We start from the raw sequence: 20120 nt of genomic DNA on the forward strand, positions 1-20120 counted from the left end.
AATTAGATGGGCAAGATAGTGAGTACATTTCTTATCAAGCATTGTAGCCTCCTCCTTTGTTTCCCCTTCCCATCCTCCCCCCCCGCCCACCCACCCAATCCTCCCCCCCCCACCAAAGTTGTAAAGTTCGTTTTCGACATGACAACTTGTACTTCTCATTGTTGCAAAGGGTCCACCTGTATCCTTATTTAAACGACTTGTTTTTCCCTTTCCCCTCCACAAATTATACCTACATCAAATACAGTGAAAGCAGGGGTTATACTGTGGGGGAGGGAATGTCAGCAACTTTTGAAGAAAATTAGTGGCATGTGCATGCGTGCACATATGTATGTGCACGCATGCACACATGCACACACACACATACACAATTTTCTAGACTTTGGTCCAGTTTTTAATGTTTTGAAAGCTTCACTGTATACTTTATAAAATACTCTGATGAAATTCCACATGAATTTAAGATTCCCTTCATGAATTCTAACATATGATCAACATTGAATCTTAATAAAATTTTACAAAAATTTTACGATGTTAACTCAGGGTGACTTCTAAGGACTCCATCATAGAACTCCTTCTAAAGGAAAGCTCTGTTAAAGATCTTTGGCAATGATTGGAAATTTCAAGAATCCCATGGGTTTGAACTTGAGCTAGGCATGTGAGGAATTAGAGGAGGAAACAAGCTAGTTTTCCTTCGTCGAGGACTCACGAGTGCAGTCCCTGTCCAACCCTTCTTCTTTCTTGTCAGTTTTCATAGGGAAGCTGTGTTCTTTTCTATAGCTGTGATAGCAAAATCCAGCAGTGTCTTACCACAGTAGTCATGTAGAATTTTGTATTTCTGCTGGCAGTCATCAGTGCTCAGTAGCTGTGACCCTGCTCAGGGTCTCAAGAGGCTGAAAGTAGTGCTCACAAGAGCACCCAATGGCCTCTGGATTTATTACTGTTGCTGGGGAGCACAGCAACTTGCATATCTAAGACTGAGCCCGCTGGTTCCTTCTACAGCAAGCGGCACTAGAGATACACCCAGCCCCCAGCCCCTTCTCTGTGCTATGGGTCTTCCACTAGATCAGCAGACTGGCCCTTCACACCAACTCTTTCACACCTGGAAACTTAGACCTGAGCATCTAGCCCGAGAGAACGCCATTCTTGTCCAAGGATTCATCTCCTAGGTGTGGGCTCAGTCAGCACTTCAACACACCTTGGGGTTGAGTCACTTGAAATATCAATTTATATCTGCAGAATATCTTCAAATGTCAGTGTTGAGTCAGAAACCACAGCAATAGACTCCTTTTCCCTACAATGAGATTTATGGCCTCTGAAGGACAATAGCTACCTTGTTATCTTGTCATGTACTTGTTCCTTCCTGTTCTTTCCTTCTGGCCTCCATAAACAAGAATGATTATTTCTTCTCTCACCTAATTCTGAAAAACACATATACAAACATGTTTTTATTTTGAAATGAACTATTTATTAAAATGAATTATTTTAAATTATTTATATGAATTATTTATTTTAAAATGAATTATTTACTAAAACATATATTTGAAAGAGGATGCTTTCCAAATTTGTTCAAGATACAGGAATACAGGTAGCATACGAATAAAACCAAAACAAGTCTCATAGATTGTCCTAGGTACTTTTGTTGCCAGTCCTGGAGCTTAAACTCTGGGCCTGGCTGCTGTCTCTGAGCCTCTTTGGGCTCAAGGCTAAGCTTGTACCATTTGAGCCACAGTGCCACTTCCAGCTTTTTCTTGGTATTGTTATTAAAGACAGATTTTCCTGCCCAGGCTGGCTTCAAACCTTGATCCTCAGATCTCAGACTCCTGAGTAGCATGGATTATAGGCGTGAGCTACTGGCATGCAGCCCTATGTACTTTGGGAGTGTAAATAATAATGCAAATAAATACACAAAGTCTCTAGATTTTCATCCTTCCATTCAATCTTTTTCTAGGCTCACCTTCCTAACTTCCAGCCTCACTTTTTCTTAGAGTAGTACCTCATCAAGGAAGATAATGGGGGTTTTGAGAACATTCATTTTCTTTTGCATTTTGTCATGCTTTTAATATTTCCCCAAGAATAGCTAATATTCAACAGACTACTGGCTACAGTCTACACACATCAGAACATTGTGTTAAAACATCACTATTCTTCTAATTGTTTTGCTAATATTTGCTCTTAATGTCTCTAGAGGTTTTGCTGAGAGGGTGTTGGAAGGAGTAGAGTATGGATGCAATTCATGGAGGTGGGCTGATAGACAGATACACTTGTCACCTCTGACTATGTCTTGCCTTCCCTGTTCATTTCCTAGGACCCGCTCCTTTACTTTTCTCCAGAATTAGGATAAGAGGAGGCCAGATCCACCAAGGGCAGAGAAATTATTACACTGACAGGAGTCCATTCTGCACAATAATAGCACCAACTGATTTCATAGGTCCTGCTGGCCCCCATCCTTTCTCACTCTCACCTGAAGACTGGTCTTCTTTAGCTGTTTATTAACTGGTTTTATGGTTAAAATACCTTTGTGCTTGCGGGTAATAGTTTTGAGGACACATTAACGGCCACACCTATAACCCCACTGAAACCAACACCCTCTCTCCCAGTACCTCTCTCTCCATATACTGCACACACCCAGATGACTTCAGGAAGGAAGGACAATGCACACTTGAAATGACACCTCCCACAGTAAACCCCATCAATGCAATAGGGCCTGTGTACCTATAACAACAGACAGCTACTGTCGTGCAGTGATTTGAAACATTCTACATCATTAACCTCTTCACTTGTCTTCCTTCTCTATTTGTTTTTAAATCCCTTATTATACTTTTTTTTAGCACATAAGCAAATTGAAATAAAATACCAATCAGAATTTATTCAGAAGTGCTCCAGATTATGACACTTGTGAATGGTCTAAGTGGGGATCTTTGACCTAAGCTACTTGGCTTGGAATAGAAAGGAAGGTAAAGGGCAGAGAGGAAAAGTCTTCACCAGGCTGGTGATGGGTGCAGGAGAGACTCCACTGTAGAAAAGTTCAAAGCCTTGTGCAAATCTGGCTTACACAAATTCAGTTTTGAGAGTGGGGTTATTTGTGGGTCGAAGGTATCATTTTAAGCTAGCTTATTGATTACATCGCAGGTGATGGCCATTATCATTGCTTCTCCCTCTTCTTTCCACAATCACATGTTCTTCTGAAATTTAGTTATATTTATTTTCCTCCCACACAGGTTAAAAAATGCAGAAGGGAATGACTCAGATCAACACACACACACACACACACACACACACACACACACACACACACACACACACACACACACACACACACACACACACACACACCTGCCTTTGTAAGGTTTGCAAAGATCTGCTTCTTGTCTTCCTAGGTTAGTAATGCTGTGGAACTCTTTCCAGGATGATTAACTGGAAAATAATTAGCTAAGAGCTCCCACTGGTGGTGGAGGGAACTACTGGCCACTGGAAATGCTTTTTCCCTCCCCTGGCTCTGGCGCTGGGTCTGAGTCTCTGGCACACTGTGACAATGGAACTCTGTCACCACGTGATCAAACCAGAACACGCCATTGTGTGATCTGGCTATGAGTCACCGCTGATGGATAAGCCAGGAGCCCACGTCGTGTTGCCAACACAAGGTCAGTCACTAGCTAGGTTAGGCTCCAGATGTCCCTTTCCAAGGAGCCCTAATGCTTTAAACTTTTAGAGACTCCAGAACCCCTGCCAAGCCTGCAGCTCCCTTGAATATAGAACAAGGTTTATCGCCATTATTTCTAGTTTTATGTCTTACCAGTTTTTCCGAGCGTAAGTTGAGCTAGACTACTTTTGAAAAAGAACAGGGATGATCTGCATGTGCCAAAGGTAATTGTCAGGTACTTAATTTGAAAATTGAGTGTGAGTCACCTGAAGAACTGGCATGTGCCACCGAGGTAGCACAAATGCCTCCTTTGTTACCGGCTCTTAGTCGACATTGGATGTTTCCAGAAATAATGTTGCAACAGCCATGTTGCAATTGACCAGCTTTATCCCACTTGCACATTATTTGTTTTCTTAAATAATCCATGCGAAAAATTTAATAATGGAGAAACAATACTGAATTGAAATGGGAGAAAAAGTAGACTCATTTCCTATTGGGAGTCAAAGATTTAAGTAGTTTGATACACCTGTCCAACTAGATGTCATTGAGAAGAGGAAATAGTAATTATTGTCTCAATGTAGCAGTGACAATTCAAAGAAAGGAGCAAGGTGAAATCCAATAAAAATACTCAACTAACTTTTATATCCAGAACTCAGGTCGTTTGAAATCAGACCTCAGCATGTAATTCCCGTGGTGATGTGGGTTAGTCTATAACTTTCTGGCCTTTGAAATGACTAGACAACATATGTCCTTTTCAGTTCCTGTCCTGACACCTGTAATCAAAATTCGTTAAATACACAAAATATTTTTGATATGATTTTATCTTTCCTGGAGTCTCAAAGTTACAACACGAGGTAGCCTAACACAGAGCTTGATAAGATGAAGCTGTATTTTGTTGATTGGTCTGTTCCAGTTCCTAATGGACCATAGTAATTTGGGATTGTATCCCTCTCCCCATTTTATTATCACAATATTTATCTGTTTACATAACTTAGACTTAAACCAGGCAGACAAGACTTCAGAAAAGACAATGCAGGCCTGCTGATAGAAATCTATTAGGAAGACTCAGTTGAAAAGATGAGGCTATGTATTGTTTGACTTTGTGTGAAAACTATCTTGCCAAGCACTGGGTAGTATTCGAAAAGCATGGAGTCTGCTTACTACCATAATGGGAGTTTAGCTCCCATTGTAGACCTGTGCATTACTGCCTTTGCCCTCACATAATTGTTTCCTGAAAAAGCTGCTAGAACTTTGGTTGCTTCTACTTATAAAGAATCACAAGGGCAAAAGCCCCATCTTTTGTTTCTTTCTCTTCAACAACAAAAACAAAGCAAAGAAACAAGGAGATGAAAACTTTGCATTTTTTCTAGAAACACAAAAAGGAAGACAAAGACAGTCCTATGGAGGAAGGGGCATTGACCGGTGACAAGCTGTGGTTAGCGCTCAGGCCTCAGACCAGTTGTCCACAGCTCCACCTGTTTTCCACAAGCAAACATGCATGACTCAAAGTCTGTAGCCAAAAGAGGTGGGTCATGATACTGTGGCCTTCCCCAGGCAACTTTTCCGTCTATACTTGAGAGATGACAGAAACATAGTAGAAATTGCTCATGACACAATCAATAACACTTATGTGGTGTTTAATCAAATGCCACATTTTCCAAAGAGGTAAAAACATACTGAAATCAGATTGAATATGAATGGGGGTTTATACTCCCTCCCTCCCCTCCCCCCACATAGAGGCACAGATGTATATGTGTATTTTTGCAGCACTGGGGATTGAGTCTAAAGGTCACTAACAAGATGCATGACTATCACCAACTCCCACCCCAGCTCCATCTATCATGGCAATAGCCTTCGCTTGGGTTATTCTTGGGAAGAGACTGTGTTTGTTTAGGAAAATGGGTTTCAAACTACTGAGCATTTAGGAAAAACATTTCTAAAATCAAGACCTTAAGACAGAAAACAAAAGATAGCCATTTTGAGCAGATAAAAATGGGAATGCCCAAAAGAAATGGGGTAAAGGATATCAAGTTTGTATGTACAGTGTCCAGGAATGATGCTGGGAAAGGTCTTCCCAATGAGCCTCTGCTTCCTGCATGGTTTTCAGATAGAACTGCAGATGTCGCAGATGCCTCCAACCAAGTTTATGAGCCATGAAGTATTAAATTTTAAAATTAATTGTAAAAGATTTATTTGTTCTTCTGTCTTAGGTTCGAAAAGAAGCTTTGCCCCAGAGAAGAAAAGAAGAAAAAGAAAGCAACTTGGAATCTGAAATTACCTTGGATGCAGAAACTTCTGGGAAGTTACACAGTTCCCAAATTGGGCAATGGAAGTTTTCCAGGAATTGGAGCAATAGGTGCTTTGTTTCATAGTCATCTAAATCCCAAGGGACTTCCAAACTATTGCTAATGTCTGGTTGATTAATGATTCACTAATACAGACACGGCAAATATTTTAAATTAAATGAGAGAAATGATTTATCATTTTGTTGATCACAAAAGGCTTTACTGATCTTTCTCAAGCACACACATACACATACCCACATGTTCACATGCATGCGTGCGCGCACACGCACACACACACACACATGCTTCTACATTAAGTTGATGAGGAATGGTGACTCCACCTTCCATCACTGTGGTAGTGCAGTCGTTTAATGAGTATGTTCTTCTTTCTTGAGGACCCATACATTATTGTGGGACAGATCACAGTTGTGATTGAATGGACAGAAAAAGCTCTCTACAAGCAAAGATATTTATACAAGCATGTTAATGTTCTTGACAAAGAGGTTATTGAGAGGCTGTAAAACATTTATTTATTTTTATTTTTTGCATTGCAGTGAAAACTGATTATATCCTTCAAATCCTTTTTAATGCACAATCAAAACATCAATAAAAACAGAAAGCGATTGAGAAATCATGTGGCCCTGCCTTCTCATTTCAAAGATGAAAATGTGAAGGGACTGCAAAGTCTATACACAAGTTTGTGCAGGTTGATGAGTTTTACAGGCTAGTGGAGTCAGTTCCTCGGCTTCTTGTCAACAGAGGCTTTATCTTAGTGATGTATTTACTTGTTGAAAGTGCAATGCAGTTATCCCATATAAACTTATTCCATGTTGCAAATAGAACCCAAGTCATTTCATGTCAATGTTTAGCTGAAAAGTGGGTTCTATTTCTCACCCTAATGTAGAAATATGCACTGAGATGTGCACACCAGCCCACACAGTCACCCACATACATGCATTTCACCTTCTTATTCAAGAAAAGTGAGATCATTGATGTAGTTGAGGGAAAAGGATTTCAGAAGGATTTCATCTTAGAGATAAATTGTGATCATGGAAACATTAAGAACCTACAAAATAATAACTGGGAAACACAAATGAAGATTCTGTGAAAGCACATTCTAGTTATCTTACAGCTAATAAAGTAAATGTAACTTCAACTGGCAAAAAAGTACCATTAATGGTTGTTCTACTGCTTGTTTACATGTCAACAACATGGCTAAGAACCAGTCTTTAAGAATTTCCTTCTCTTATTAATATTCTTCCCAATTCAATGACCTATTTCCAAATATTTGTCATAATCTGCTTACATTTTGGAAAGGAAACAAAATACTAAATTCCCAATACAAGGCAAAGCAATATTCTTCTCTTCCTTACCAATGCAATCCCAATCCAAGTCCTCTTTTCATTCAACCTGGGCCATCTCAGAAAATATACCACAGGCACACTATTACTCCAACTACTCACAACCCTATCTGCTGCTTCTTCCCCTGTTAGCCATCTTCTCTCTAGACACAGAGATCATATAGTCGAATTTCTAATCTGTGGCCTTAGTACCATGTCTGGAACATGGTAGAGGACAAATAATTATTTCCTTAACACAGCATGTAATTCTGCAAACAGGTGAGCAGTTAATTAGCCAAACTTTCCACACTTTCACTGTGGTGTTTAAAAATCTTCCATTGATTCCCATTGTGGGTAGTACAAATTATCTACCAATGTTTTATGTTAGATTTTTTTCAGCATATTTTCTGTCTTGTCAATGGGGCTTCAGCTTACCTTCTGAGGCCTATTCCTGTCTGTCCTGCAGCCTCTGAACCTTGGTATTTTCATGGGTCATGACAAAGATTCCATCTTCACCTCCCCGGCTCAGTCCAGGGCTGGTGATGATACTCCATCCCACACATCATGGAGCTCAGACAGCTTGCTCTGAGCTCATTGCCTGCAAGTAACACTGAGAGAATAATCATGGCTCTGTCCGTCATAACTGTTAGAAGAGTTCACTGAGATGGTTTTAGAGGCTAAAATCATGTTGCAGGAGGTTAAAATCATGTTGCAGGTTAAACATCGATTTGAGATCACAATGGGCATGTTTTAATTGACATTTTGTTGTGCAGATGGTGATTAAAACTTGGATACTTGGGGGCAAGGGGAGCAGAAATCCACGTGCTTTCTTGTGTGTTCCAGGACGTAATGTGGCTGTCTCCGTGCTCACGTCTCCTCTCATGAGTGGGTCTCTGCCTCCTACAACCAAGTAGACTGCCTTGTGTTTTTATTTTTATCATGAAATCTTTTCAACAGAGATTTGTTGTTGTATTTCCTGCCAAGTGGAATATTTCTTTCTTGTTTTAAAAGAAATGTTTCCTATAGACAAGTTTTTTCACACATTCAGGAAAAAAAAAGTAAAGAAATCCTAAGAGATGGGGATGATTTTCATTTTTTTTTTGCTTCCCTCCAAGGTTTTCTGGAAAGACATGGCCTAGAATCTGCATCAGCTGACAGAATTATTTTTAAAACACAAAGGAATAAGGGAATGGAAGAAGCTCTTAACTCCAGGGTTCAGGTAGAGAACATGGTAACCAAAGGCGCCCTGGTGAAGGGTGAAGAGTAAGATTTCTCCAACTACTCACAACCTGATGTGTGCACACACACAATGGCAGAGCAGACTTCACCCAGAAGCTGCCAGCTGGGCAGCTCATGAAGGATTCAGCGTCTACCTCATACTGTGAAAACGCAAACAAACCACACACTTGTCAGTGTTCAGAGACCGCTAACAGGCGTTTATTTATAAAGATAGTTCTATCACTTATTAGAGCTTTGGAGATTGCTGTTTTGTTTTTTTTTAAGCCCAGCGTATTAGGTCATCAAAGTCCATGACAAAAATAAAAGACAACAGAAGTGTCAGCAAAAAAATCTGCAGTCGTGGCTCGTGTGTGTGTGTGTGTGTGTGTGTGTGTGTGTGTGTGTGTGTGTGTGTGTGTGTGTGTTTGTGTGTGTGTGAGAGAGAGAGAGAAAGAGAGAGAGAGAGAGGATCACCACAGTCCAGGCAGCCTTTGTGTGTGTGTGTGTGTGTGTGTGTGTGTGTGTGAGAGAGAGAGAGAGAGAGAGAGAGAGAGAGAGAGAGAGAGAGAGAGAGAGAGAGAGAGAGAGAGAGAAAGAGAGAGAGGATCACCAGCGTCCAGGCAGCCTGTGTGTGTGTGTGTGTGTGTGTGAGAGAGAGAGAGAGAGAAAGAGAGAGAGAGAGAGAGAGAGAGAGAGAGAGAGAGAGAGAGAGAGAGAGAGGTGTGTTTGAAAAAGGAGAGAGGGAAAAAGAGAGGGGAAAAGAGAGCAAAGTGGGCCACCAATAGATTGTGGGTAGCTGTCAGGAGACTCTGAGACTTGTCTTAAACCTTTACCCACAGGGGCACAAAGCTGTGGAGAAATTGCATCATTTCATCACGTGTGACTTTCCCTCCAGAAGCAGGTAGGTGGTGGAATAAATGACCATCCCTCTACACCCCAGTTCCCTTCATCTTCTTTCAATGGCCTGCAATCATTTACCCTGGCCTCTAGTGGGTGCCACGAGGATTTGGGTGAGGACTGGGGTTCGGTGGCTTTTGGGAGCACTGGGAGGATCCACATCCGTGCTCTGTTTTCACATGCTCTCTTCAACTCCTTGAGTGTAAGATGCCAAAGAGCAGCAAGTGAAGAAGAGGTGAGTAGAAGTCCTGATAGGGGAGCTCCAACCTGCTTTCTGTAAAAGCTTCATATTTATAAAATTCAGATTTTGAGTACTAGCATTAGCATTTGTTTGCCTACATTTCTAAATTTCCCCCCAAATGTAGTATAATTTGATCACATGATGAATATACAAGATACCCTTGCTGTGGAATGACTGCACATTCCCCTAAATACCAACTCCAAATGATTAGAATGTATTCAGAATAGAAGTATATGGCTACGGGTGAGACACTAAAATTCATATTACTTTGTTTTGTTCTTCAAATTGTGTAAAAACTTTCTTTTATTCTAAAATCTTTAAAATAGAGAAACTCTAAATTATCACACAACAGATGAATCTGATGTCTAAAACTACAAAAATGAATTCTTTTTTTCTCATCAAAGTTTTTTTCATGTTTTTTTAAGAAGTTCCCAACGCTTGTTCCATATATAGAATTTTTTAATGTAATAAACAAAGTTGCATCAGATAAAGTTTCAGTCAAAACACCTTTGATTTTTAATGTGTGAATCAGAAGCATAAAATTACATTTTGGGGGAAAAATATTTGTAGAAGTGTAAGCAGAAAAGAAAGAGATTGATGCCCATAGTGACACAAGAAGAAAAAGAAAGAAAATGTGATTTTAATGAACATCACGAACTTAGACTGTCCTAAGCAAGCTACTAACTGGTGTCCTGGTTGGCAACCTGAGTATTGTTTTTCCTGTTGTTTATTTTGTTTAAGATTGTTTTTTAACAAACTAAATTTTTATTTAATCTTCACTTACCTTACATTTATTAAGTGGAGGCATTTCACTGTGGTGATGATGTAGTCTGTGGCATGCAGCATATTCTGAACCTGCTCATCCCCTGCTACACAGACATATCCATCTTCTTACCCCTTAGAAATCTTTTGCTGGTGTTTTTGCCTTTCACAAAGGTAGAAGTTAGCCCTTCCTTTGTACCTTAATTAACTTGCAGTACCTTAAGTCCAGTATATCACGAAAATAGCTTCTCTCAACCATCTTTCTTGAGGAAAAGAATGACATGCATCTTGATGCCTCTTTGGAGTGCACTAACAATCCCTCTCTACTTGATAAACACATTCATGCAAATCGCATATTTCAATGCAGAAAGATGAAAAGGACGACTCAATGCTTTGGCCAAAGGATGCCACAGTTGCTATTAATGAGAGCCTCCAGGGATGGGGTGGATGGATGTCCTGTGAGGACAGTCCTTGGCTTGTGGTTCCCTTTATTTTCCCCTCAAAAGAGTACATTTTTCACATTAACAGGAAGGTTATCTATGTAAGGCGGCAAACAAATTGCTGCTATTTCAATATCTAAATTTCTCAAGTCAGATATTAGTAATTATATCACCTCTACGTTGCTGAGTGTCCAGCACAATCCTGTGCATTTTGCATAAACTGTCATTTATCCTTCACAGAAATCCTTGTACTTATATATTTCATAATGATCTTCATACAAATGGAGAAATTGAAGCTTAGAAAAATTCATTAAATACTGGTATACTGGCTGTCACAACAATGAGTTTCCTCTGATGCTAAAACCAACTTGAGTCATCATTAGATAGCACAAGAGTTTATTCCTTCCCTAGAAGTTGACCTCTAGAAGTCCACGTATAGAACAAGCCTGACATTGATAACCTTCTTCTCCATTTTTCTTAAATTCTCAATGATTAAGAACAATTTGAAGGAAGTGGTTCTGTAGCTCAAGTGGTAAGGCCCTAGCCTTGAGCTGAAGAGCTGAGGGACAGCGCTAAGGCCCAGAGTTCAAGGCCCACGACTGACAAAAGAAAAAAAAAAAGAACAATTTGAAGAACATGTAAGAAAAAAATGTACAAAAAGTTATTTTATTGAGACAATTCTATAATGCATATACTTTAAATCACAGTCTCCGAAAATGTTTCATTTTTCTTTAATTTTAATAAGTAAGTGATGATGTCAGTGGATTATAATGGTCTCACAGTATGACTAGGTTCTCAATACCTGGACTCTGGTTTTGTCCTTCCAAATATAGGGCACAAATTACATGAAACTGGTGTGCATGGATGTGCAGATATTTCACAGCACCAGGGCGTTTGAACTATGTGACTGAGACCTCTCTATGCTTGGCAGTCAGTATCCATCAAATCAGATGCCTTTGCTTTACTCAAGGGAACTACACTGACAACTAGCATCCCGCAGTTATGACCAGGCAAAGCTGACTGAGCTGGAAAATATTGAGATGGTGAAGATTTTCAGCAATCCTCCAGAGTTGGCCAATCAGTGAAAAGCATGCACCAAGAAATCTCCACTAGAAAATGTAGAAGGAAGTGAGTCAGGTTGAAACAAGGAACCTCATACAATTTCATTCAGAAGCTAAGTTGAACATTGAAATAGCCTACTACCCAGGGTATTTTTTGCTTGTTGGATTTGACTTGTTTTTATTTTTTTTCTACCACAAAGTTGTGTGGTTTTAACTGTATTGACAGAACCTACTACCTACGAGAAGAGGTTCGTCAGGCATTTTCAATGGTTCTTTGTTTCTATGATTTTACAATCACTTGTGCTAAATAAATTCTGTGTGCCAGTACTAAATACTTTCTAATCCTACATGAAAATAAACACAATGATTAAAAATAGAAAAAAAAGAATTTATCACATACATTTCCCTACTAATAAGACTATCAAAATTATACACTTAAATATTGCATTTATTCATCAAATGATATATGCTTTCACCAACAGGAAAGTTCTAGGAAAGAATGTACAATATAAATAGAGTAATTTTCTATAATATATTCACTCTTCATGTTCATATTTTAAAGACATAAAATATTAAATGAATGGATATCTAAGCATTCTGTAGTATAGGAAAATAATACTTATATATTATTTTCAACCATAAATAAATTCAGGAAGAAAATGTACACTGTAGTATATAATAGATAAATTTTTGAAAAAATTCCCATCTGTTTATATAATATGTATTAAAAGACATGTCAGTAGTCGTTAAATTTGAAACCTCAATTTGGAAATGTGCATATGATAAATAATCATGCTTGCTGTTTTTATGGTTATTAAAAATTGCAAGCTAACTCAAGAATATACATTTCACCAGATTATTGAAGTTATATAGGAAATCACAAGCAGTGATTCCCTTAGTGCAGCATCTGTGGACTCTAGTTTTGGTAAGGGTGCTATATGCCCATTTTCATGTGTCTTATTAATAATAAGTGAATTAATTTGTCCAATGAGTTGATAAAATTTAAGTACTCATTGAAAAATATATTTCCTCTGTACATTTTCAAAATGTTTTATGATTTCTGTGAAGAGAGGAAATGTCAGTTTGGAGAATGCAATGTTATCTAATTGGTAAATGTATTAGAGCTGACATATACTCCTGGATAGCAATTCATCAACCCAGAAAACACCCATCCTGTAAGAGTGTGGAAACTAATCCAATGGAGGGATTTCAGACTATCAAAAGCCCATTATGAAAGATGTCTTCAATTAATAAATTCCAAAAAAGAAATAGAAGTCATATGAGCAAACTAGACAACCTATCTCCTCCAAAAACACCACAACAAACAATTGGAATGACATTGAAGCAGAGGAAACTCTATATACTTATACTTAGCTCAAAGATCAATGAAACAGGAGTATTATATGAGTAATTACCCAAAATCAAAGAAAACACAAGGAAACAAAGGAATACACTAAGAAAATACATAAAATTTTAAATTATTACTAAACAAATACAATCAAACAGCTGGAGGAGGTCAAAGAGAATGCAACTGTATGCAAGAAAAAGAAATCTGAATAAGCAGAGACAAGTCCCCAGCCAGAGCTGGGCTAGGGGGCTGCGGGGAGAGAAAGGGGAAAGAAGACCTAGAGAGAAAAAATAAAGTGTAAAAACATTCCAGCGGTGTACACAATATGGAAGACAGAATTTTAAGACTTGAAGATAAATTAGAAGAAAAAATACAGGAACAAAATCAAATGTAAGAGGAATTATATGATCTTTGATCTTTTAGGACTGTATTTGAATGACCAAATATACAAATTATAGGACACATAAAAAGAAGACAACACTAGATGCACAGAAAATATATTTTAAAAATTAAGTGTAGATAACCTTCTGAATATTGGAAAAAAATTAAGACCAGGCAGACACAGGGAATTTCAAGAATATCTAACACAGATGCAATCATAAAAGAACCTAACCATAATATATTATAGTTAATTCAATAAAGGCTATTGAGTGCTATAAGGAATAAAGAAAACATATCACATACAAAGGAAAAACCATCAGAGTAACAGCAGATTTCCTAATAGGAAGGTGGGCTTTGAATGAGGTTTTTCAAGCATTGATTGATAGACAAGAATGCAAAACAAGAATACTCTATACAGGAAGACTATCATAAAGGACAAATAAAAACATGCATGATTCCCTAAAGTGAAACAATTTACTAAAGCAGCTGTACAGATGCTTAAAAGCTTCTACATACAGAAAAAGAAGATGAACTTAAAGTTGATAAAACTGGAGATATCAAATTCCATCAGATCAGCAGTTAAGAAAAATGGAGAATAAAGAATTTAACAGTAAGCAAATAATAAAACTAAAAAACTAAAAAAAATCATAAAAACTAAAAAACTAAAAACTAAAAAATATCTATTTCAACATTCTTTACCAAGTAACTTAATTTTACAGTTAAAATTCATAGAATGACAAGTTGAATCACAGGCAACACCCAACCATACCTTTCTGTTTTTGACAAGTAACATATCTATCAGACAAAAACAAATACTGTCTTGAGCTAAAAGTCTAAAAAATGTACCAAGCAAATTGAACTTGAGTTCAGGATCTCTCACAAGTGGAAGTTAAATATAATTTATAAGTATATATGTAAACATGTACAAATTATAAGTATACATATAAACATGTACCGAGTCATATGCACATGTCACTCATCAAACTGACTAGATTACTTTGTAGGCAAGAATGAGTTTTCTTGATACAACCATTTAAGTAGGGGAAGCCGGGCGCTGGTGGCTCACGCCTGTAATCCTAGCTACTCAGGAGGCTGAGATCTGAGGATCACGGTTCAAAGCCAACCCGGGCAGGAAAGACTGTGAGACTCCTATCTCCAATAAACCATCAGAAAACCGGAAGTGGCGCTGTAGCTCAAGTGGTAGAGCGCTCGCCTTGAGCTGAAGAGCTGAGGGACAGTGCCCAGGCCCAGAGTTCAAGCCCCACGACCGACAAAAAAAAAAAAAAAAAAGAAGCAGGGGAGAAAATGACAAAGAAGAAAGGTAGATTAATCCAGTTTATTACTCAGTTTATATACATATGAGAAAATGCAAATGTACAGGAAGGTGGAGGGGAGAAAGGGAGAGCAAGATGGATATCAGGATGACTGACAAAGAGGTAATTTATATAAATATTAGCATGTTAAAATAAAACCCAGTTTACAACTCTTCTAAGATAATCATAATAATACAAACTCGAATGGATGTATAAAGAGAGGCTAGAGTAAATAAATATGCTTTTGTGTGGATAGAAAACATTAAAATAAGTAAACACTGCTAAAGGACACCTCATTTATAGTCTCTAGTAACTCTTAACAAAAGGTTTTGTAGGAGTTGTAGAGAAAGCTTGACAAAATTGTATTGGACCAATAGGATAAAATTTAAAAACTGTACTGTTAATATGTATGCAATTTGTCTATATATAGAACTGTATTTATAATAGACATAGATCTATAGCTACAGTCTGTACTTCCTGTCAAAGAGCTTTACTGTGTTGGGATCAGAGGTCAAATACCACCTATAGCTAAAACTCTCCATGTCCAGTAGTAGCTAAGAAGAGAGCACTGGTTAAGTAAGACAACAGTGTTGTGGGTAAGGACAAGGGAAAGACCATACCTACTGGGAAAGAGAAGAGACTTGCAAACAGTATACAAATACAGTTGAAATAATATATGATCCCTTTGTTCTGGTTCAGAATGACTTTCAGATGGCATTTATTATAGTCTGTGATTGTTCAATAAATACAGTGTCTACTGAGGGACAAAGTTGAATGAACTGTTGGGAAGTCAGCACTACAGCAGCTTCTGATGTTAATGGGAGTCATGTTGCTCTCTCGGTGTGTGCTGCCTGGCCATGCTAAGCCAGCACACTGAAGGCTTTTTTCCTGACTTATAAAAGGAGAATTTCTGGTTGCACTGATCTGGAGTAAACAATTTTAGTTTCCTATTGAGCTCCTTCCATTTACTAGGAATTAACACCAGCAGAAAACTGCAATGAATGTGGCATAGTGAAGGATTTCTTACCTTCAAATCTGGAAAGCCACAACACATTTTCTTTAGGAAGCTCTCGTCAGCTAAAGAAAAGTTCTAAAACACACACAAAACCCTCAAGCCATCACATACTTCACGAAAGAATCTGTGCCTTCAAGGAATATTTAGACTTTGCCAGGAATGGAAATAGGGTAGCTCTTTTTGAGCCATCCAATATTTTAATTCAAATTAAACAAATCCTGTGTCTGGATTTCTGTATAAACAGAGCTTTTTCAAATAGAGCTACAAATAGAAGTAACTTTGGGGGAAAAAAAACCATTTAAATGAATACTTGACTAAAAAGTAAGATCTGTTTCCTCACCTAACTCCTATACCTTATGTAAAATTTAAAAATCATTATTATAAGAGGTTGTTGTTATTATCTGAAGTTAGTTCAATGGATAGGTTGTTGAAATTGGATGTGAATATTTTCCTGTCATTCAGGTACAGCTTTTCTAAATCAACTGAAATGACTGGAATTGAATAGAGCAATAAGTTGTTACTTGTTAAAGTTGTCATATATTCTGAGATCTTCAATCACAAAGCTTGAGTGTGTGAAAACAACGAAATTAACTCCTTCAAAATATTCTGGTACATACTGATTTGTGTGTAAGCTAGATTAATGATATTAGGTATTGCAGCTTTGGGAGATCATCTAGAATGTTAATGAACATTATGCAAAAATGAGTTGAATATTCTTTTTCCATTTGACAATGGTTTGGATTCAAACTTCCATGAGTAGGATGGTGCTTCACCACTTAAGCTACTATTGCAGCCCTACTTTTTGCTGGGCAAAAGTGTATACTTTTTGCATGCGCAGAAAATTCTGGAAAAGAATACTCAAAAAAATGTATAAGAAGAAAAGATCAGGGCTGGGAAGGTGGCTCAGTGGTAGAGCGCTTTCCTTGACCTGAAGAGCTGAGGGACAGTGCCTAGGCCCAGAGTTCAGGTCCCATGACCAGACCTCCCCCAAAAAAAGAAGAAAAGATCGAAAGCTATGTGCATATGATCATATAAGATGATGTTAAGTGAAATGAACCCCAAGATAGGGACATGATGATTTATCTTTGTCTCTGTTGTTTTTAATGTACTATGTGATTTTTAAAATTTATTTGTATGTTCTTCCCCCACTGTATAACCCTTGTTTTTACTGCATTTGATTCTGGTGCCCTGCATCTTGTATATATATTTTTCTAATTTGGGAAGGGGAAGGGAAAAAATAAAATGCTGAAATAGGGATACAGGTTGACCCATTATAATAATGAGATGTTCAAGACACTGTGCTGAAAACAAACTTTACAACTTGGGGGAGGAGAGGGAAGTGTTAGGGAGGTAGGGAGGGAAAGGATGGTAGGGTATAAAAAGGAAGGGGTAACAACGCTCAATAGGAAATGTACTCATTATCTTACTAACTGTAACCCCTCTGTACCATATCTTTACAATAAAAATATATATTGAAAAAGAAATGTATAAAATATGAAACTGACACACAGTGACTAGAATACTATGATGTTTCCATCCTTTGAATGTTTGTCTCAATCTACTAGTTATCTGCTTATTTTTCTTTTTCTTATTGTGAAAATACTGTACAGAGGGGTTACAATTACATGGGGAAGATAATGAGTACATTTCTTATCAAGCATTGTAGCCTCCTCCTTTGTTTCCCCTTAAAAATTGATTTTAAAATGTCCAAATGGTATCAAAGGAACTAATGGATGAATCGGAAAAACTTTTGCCATTTGTAATTTGGTAATCTGTATTCATTCTGGTGAAACTCAAAGGGCAAAGAAGATTATATAATATTCTGCTTTTGTCCAGTTAATTCTGCCTAATATCATTGAGTCATCCTACCTCTGTGCATGATTGAAATTCCACATAGCCTGTTTTATTTTCTGTAGACTTCCTACTTTAAGTTCAGTTTCCTTCCTGAAACAAGAGGCTCTCCATTAGCTGCAAGGTAAATCCAGGACTCCAGCCCACACTCTGGCTTTCTCCTGAGTCTCATTCCTGCTCCCATCCCTGGAAAGCCTTCTCTGGCCTTCTATATGACTGTTTGTGGCATCTTCATTCAATATCACTTGCTCACTTAGGTTTACTCATGTAAAAACTAAAGTGAGTGCTACAACTATCTAAATGTTTTAATGAGAACAGAAAATATAAATGATTGTTAAAGCTAGGCTTAGTAATTATGGAAATAACAATACATCTGAGTAATTAAATTAGCAAATTATGGCCATGTCAGTCTAAAGGAATACAGTCTAAAAGTAAACATTTACAACCCAGTCTAGCAATTTTATTTATTCCAAATCGAACTATTTAATATACTGGCAATTGTTGAAGCTCGCAACAGAGTTCCATTCAACGGCTGTCTACAACTTTTCAAAGTAGTAGGTTAAAAGATGCCAATCCATCTTTTTAAAATAACAAATGTGTGAGAAGCCAGCAAATTAAAATAACTTAAAATTATGTTTGTCTGAAAACCTGTGCTTTTGTATGGACATCTAATTTTCATTTTCTGAATCCATTACTATTCGATGCTCTTTTAATCTCAAATTAACTCAGTGGAAAAAAAAACAACTAGATAAGAACATTTCTGAAACTTTTGCAGCACTCTGATGATAAGAAGCAAATGTGTCAAAATGTCATCAAAATTTGAAACTCATCAATCTTAAAGTCAGAAATTCTGCATATGTTAGTACGTGTTTAAGAGGGACTGCTCATGATGATAGCATGAGACTTACATGTCAGTGAGCTTTTGGCAGTTAAAGTATAATTACTGGGACTTTTTGCAATACATTCCTTTCATTTATTTTTTTTTCATAGAAGAAAATAAATGTCAACACCAAGCGATTATATACACAATGCATCGGAATAGATGGCAGGTTTTGCATGACTGCCTAAAAGACAACGCAAGCAAAATGCATGCAGTAACCTGACTTGTAACCATGGCATAGGAGAGAAACTGTGGTTTTATCCATAATCCACATGAGGGTGTTTGAGTAAGATATGCACAGGCCCTGTAATGTCTCTGACCAGTAATTTGACTTCCAACAATGGCAGCTAGCTGGAGGCATACATCAAGGAGAATATGCTTCCTGGATCAATTTAGATATGGTAAGACAAGGTTGTACACACATTACTACACAGGAAGGAATGCAGCCCCATAAACCATGTAGCACAAGAGAATAATTCTTGTGTAGCAAGGAGAAGGTGGTAGAGAAACATTTACCCAGGGCGCTTTATTTGCTGTGTAAAACCCTGATGCTTACTTGGAACAGACTGCAAATGAAAGGAACAAGAATTGTCCTTCAGCACATATTAGCCTATTTGAGAAATGTCATAATAAACTCAATTAATAATCATCCTAAGACAAAGTAATCTTAAGTAGAAACACTGCAGCTTTCCAACCGAACCCATGTCTTTATCACATGATAACTTTCCTACACCAGCACATTGATTTGGAGTCTCTCAGAACCAAGAAAACCCTTTTCTTTTGTTCTTATGAAAGGAAGTTTTTCTATCACAGACATGAAAATAGAAAAGAAGATACAGACTGAACAATGGGACTATTAGTATCAGATAGTGGAAATCGTATGCAACAGAATTAAAAAGTAGTAATGAATAGAGTCAATCTGGAAGAGGAAGCGACTTAACTAGACCTCATTACATATACTTTACTGAAATGGATTGCAGCTAGACAAGTTCTGGATGTGTGTGTTGTGTTTTATTATTTTTTCTCTCCCTGTGATTTTTCTCTCCCAAATACCACAGCAAAAGAAAAACCAAACCCCAAAAAACACATTGTTAAATACAAAATAAAAATAAGTCCACTTGATTTTGGATTACCTTATGCTTTCTATCCCACCCCCCCCCAAAATTCATATTCTGCAATCCATACCTCAGTTTCTCGTGTGACTGTATTTGGTAATGGGTTCTTTTAAAAGATCACTAGCTTAAAACAAGGTCAAAAGAGGGAATCCCAACCCAACATCCCTGCTGTTCTTGTTTGAAGAATAAATTTGGACCCCAGATACATGTGCAGGGAGGTGTCCACAAGGAAAGACCTCAAGAAGAGATGGACCTGGGACTTACCAATCCTGCCCTCCCTTTTCCCAGGAGGAAGGAACTAGAGGGAGTCATTGATGCCAGAGCTTTCACACTGAG

The sequence above is a fragment of the Dipodomys merriami genome, unplaced genomic scaffold, assembly GCF_024711535.1.
Source record: "Dipodomys merriami isolate MVZ:Mamm:240054 unplaced genomic scaffold, mDipMer1.0.p SCAF_6, whole genome shotgun sequence".
NCBI classification, from domain to species: Eukaryota; Metazoa; Chordata; class Mammalia; order Rodentia; family Heteromyidae; genus Dipodomys; species Dipodomys merriami.